The following is a 4437-nucleotide window of genomic DNA, read 5'->3' as shown; positions in this document are numbered from 1 at the left end:
AACTTTACTGACTCTTGTCTGTGCTGGGGCTTTAAATGCAGCTATCGAGTACTAACATTGCCGAAGGGGCTGTGTTTCTATGACGTGCGGAAATACCTGGAACATTGTTTGTCTGTTGTTGCATGGGAGTGGGTCGAACTGCAGAAGCCTCCTGGAGATTTGTCATCGTTCCAGGACGTCCACACGTGGAAGTCTGCCAACTCACAAGCAGCTGCTTCTGCTGAAGTTGCTGACTGGGCAGGGCACTATCCAGCAGCGGTCAGTGCTCGGATCTCAGCGGTTTGTCTGTCGCTCTGACTGTCCCATTACAGTATGTGCTAACGGCCCGTGAGAAACAAGACATTGATGCGACCTCAGCATACTAAGGAAGACATATGTCATGTTATATCTCCTTTGGACAATATAGTATTAATAACGAAAGGAAGAGTCAGGCAAAAAGATTGCATACAAGGTAAATTATTTTCCGAACGTCAGCACAGTTTACATTTCTCTGGAGGCTAAACTTATTAGTCTCAGCCTATCATACTTCTCATAGGTCTTACAGAATATCCTCACTCTTGCAAATGAGAAGAAAGCGAACTTCGTGCATGAGTCATAAAACTTGGAACCCTACAAAACATGGACCTTGTAGAATCTTCAAGACATGTGAGAAAATTAGGCATTACTTTGGAATGGCTAAAGTATATTTCTAAATAAGTGTTTCTTTATTAGCGTGTGGAAAGTGTTCAATGCCTAAGAGCACACAGACTTGTTAACAAACAGATTCGTTTGATTTCAATCTCAAGCGAGCAAATCAAAATTAAGGATAATACCAGGGTAATTTTGCAACACGCCATAGGTGGACAGATTTGGTACACTCCTAATATGAATGACTTTGCTGTTTTCCAGTGTGACACTCTTCAGCTTTTATTAGAAAGGCATCCAAGATTCGACAATCCTGTTAAACGCATGAGTAGCCACACTTAAGCAACACATAGTACTCACAGGTGCCACCATCTCTTTGTTTGCCCTGACAATAGCCATGACCATATGCTGAAGAAATGAACTAAAGCACCCTACAAAACTTCAGCTTGATAATGTTTGTACCAAAGTCCTTAAAGGTAACGGCCAGGAAAGTGACAATGAAATTATCTTTAATACAGGGCATGGTCTTCCTTTTACGTCTTGGTTTGTGTAGGTTGTTTGTCAGTACTTTGGATTAAGATTTCGTATTTGGCAAAGAGTAACTACCAATAATTTAGCCTTGATCCAAAATTAACATTTTGCACATATAAAATCAATAGTGATGTACTTTAATTATTTTCTAGTTACTAGCACACGTACTTCTCTATTTTATAGATTGCAAATTCCATTCTCAGGCTTAATGTTTCTAACTAACGTGGCTACATTTAACTGTACGACACTTAAGGGGACCACACCATGCCTATCTAACACGTGCTAATTTAGGCAAGTATTTGACCTATTTCTGAAAAAACTATTTGATGCAGGACCTTAATATTTTTACTGTATCTTACCTGATGCAAATATACTCAACTGTACTAAAATCTACTTTATCCATTTTATAGTTTTTAAGAAATACTTTTTTACATTTATTAACAAAAAATAGTAAGTTTTTTCTGCAGAAAATATTTTTTGTGAACTTCCTCATGGGGGAATTCTAACGAATGTAGTACCAGAGGTGGCTTTTTATGTTATGCAGAGTCTCTGAAAATTTCATTCATTTATCTATTATAGTTTCTGATATAATGGGGTACATGTAATGAAAATTTTAGTTTGTGGTAAATTGACTTTAAAGTAAAAACTTTCGAAATTTGTTACTTACAGTTAATTGAAACTCTTCTGCTGCATATGACGGCCCTTCTTTGGCCTCTAACAGATCTTACAGCATCTTTTTCACCTTCCTGGATGTTTTCTTGCTTTCTTGGCCATATTAGATGCAGACCTGTCTGCATAGGCTATCCTCAATTCATCGCAATGTTGCAGCCCAGTGATCATATTTTCACCAGGATTAATTCCCAACTTTTTCAATACCCAACACTTTCCAATATTACCACAATTGAATGTAATAACAGCATCATTAACACCTAGTTTCATTGTATGCATGCCTACAAATACAGTTTTAGGAAGGCGGTTCCAAATTATGCAGTTGAAACATTCATTTGGGTTCTGTGTCTGCCCATGCAGATATTTCCTTAGAAGCTCAGGATGAGCCAAGTCTCTGAAAATAGGTTTAATTGCTGTAATGACAGCAGCAGGAAGAGAATGCTGGTGAAAATAAGATTCTCCAGTTGCCTGAGCCCTATTGTATTTGCATCACGAATTTTCTCCTGATGGACACAATCCATGACATGGCTTATCATCAGTAGAGGAGTTATGGAAAAATGTGGCCCAGACATCTCTCTTCATTGCCTCCAGATTTTCTTTATTTCTCCTAATTGCCTATTCTATTCCAGTTTTAGTTAACCGACCCTGTCCGGTCAACAATTTTCCATCTTCTAATTTTTTTCATCTCATATCAACAGTTAGTTTTCTCAGCCTTGTTCCCAAACGTTTTTGAACATGGCCTACACATTCTATTTTGCTAATAATGGCATCTCCATATGGCTTACAGTTCACAAAATTGTTGTATGCCTTACTGTCACCATGGCCCAAATATTTGGTGTACAGAACACTTCTTGTTTCTACGGAGCGATGAAATATTTTGTTGTAATCCACGAACTTCTATACCACCACTTGTTCCTCTAAAATTATCGACACAGTTGTGTTCTTTACGTTCATTGACTTTACAACATTACAATATTTAGACATTATCTCCACATCTGACACTTTGCCAGTGTCTACACTCGTGGCAGTCACTACTCCATTCAGAGGAATATGTCCTCTTTTCTGCCAACTTCCATCAAGTGCAACTGCAATATCCGAACATCCATCGTTCTCTTACACTGCTTCCCTAGCAGGCAGTTTCATGCTTTCCTCACCGACCTCACATACAACATTCTCTAATATTTCTGTCAGTTTTTCAATTTTATTTGGTGGTGATGTAAGTTCATCACTGAACAAAATGTTCTCCCAGGAGCCATGTCCTTGCCAATGGATCGTAAGGCATAAACTAATCTAGTATTGATTTCATAAGGGCCACTTGCATCTGGTCTTGATGACCTCATAAATGGCCGCGCGGGATTAGCCGAGCGGTCTGGGCGCTGTAGTCATGGACTGTGTGGCTGGTCCCGGCGGAGGTTCGAGTCCTCCCTCGGGCATGGGTGTGTGTTTTTGTCCTTAGGATAATTTAGGTTAAGTAGTGTGTAAGCTTAGGGACTGATGACCTTAGCAATTAAGTCCCATAAGAATTCACACACATTTGAACATTTTTGAACTCATAAATGATATCACAGCTGAGCATTTAGTGCAAATTAAATTCAAAGCAATTGCTAGGCCTTTTCTCCCATTGGCACTCTCTCAAATTGTCACACTGTGACTCACCACACTGTTTACATTGTACAAATTTAGAAATTACATCTGATAATATTCTCAAATTTATAATAATATTACTGCACGCTTTGACACTTACAGTAAATTCGTTGTAACTCTCTTGAAATGGTGAGAGCTTCTTTGATGGTGCACTCCTCTAAATTGTCGTTTCTTGAAAATGTCTTTACGTTTCGCCATCTTCGATCAGCACAACAAAACACAGCTAAACAAGCACTGCAAACGTAAGTATAACAACTATTCGCAATCACACTTGAACAAAACTAACCGCGTGTTTGAAAGCGTGTTGTTTACAAACAGCAGGAACAAAATAATACTTACCGTTGCATTCCAAGGATAGCCTACACATTCGGGAGTTAAAAAAAGTCCCTAATGTGCAATGTAGGGAATATACAGACCTAAAACATATGCAGAAAAGTGGGTGAAAGAAAAGTGGGTGTGGCACATAAACACACGTGGTAGTAAAATGCTCTTTAAATGCTCGAAACAAATTTTTTTCAGCAAAATCCTTTTCAGAGTACTTAAATAAAACCTTACTCTATCGAAATATGATGAAAACCGAAAATCGATTTTTTTCGACCTGAACCACAGTGTGGTCCCCTAAAGTGCGTTATTTGCAGATGAGAAATGCTGTTAACGAAAAAATCCAAACGAACTTGATAGTACCATGAATCCATCACCAATAAACTGCCCGCCCAAAATAACTTAAGAAGATAGTTTCTTTAAATGTTAAGAACAACATTGTTTTCTTCACAGAACAGCAAAACATGTTAGCCAACGACTACCGTATCACAGACTCGCAGTTGGAATCTGTCAACTGAAATACAGTTTGCAGCGATATGAAATGCAACGATCACATATTCTGTGGTAGATAAGGCAGGTATCAGACTGCAGGTCACTGGCAGGATACTACGGAAAAGCAATCAGTTTACAAAGGAGATTGCCTACAAA

The sequence above is a fragment of the Schistocerca nitens genome, chromosome 9 (genome assembly GCF_023898315.1).
Source record: "Schistocerca nitens isolate TAMUIC-IGC-003100 chromosome 9, iqSchNite1.1, whole genome shotgun sequence".
Taxonomy (NCBI): Eukaryota; Metazoa; Arthropoda; class Insecta; order Orthoptera; family Acrididae; genus Schistocerca; species Schistocerca nitens.
The sequence above is the reverse complement of the archived record's forward strand: the minus strand, read 5'-3'. Positions refer to the sequence as shown.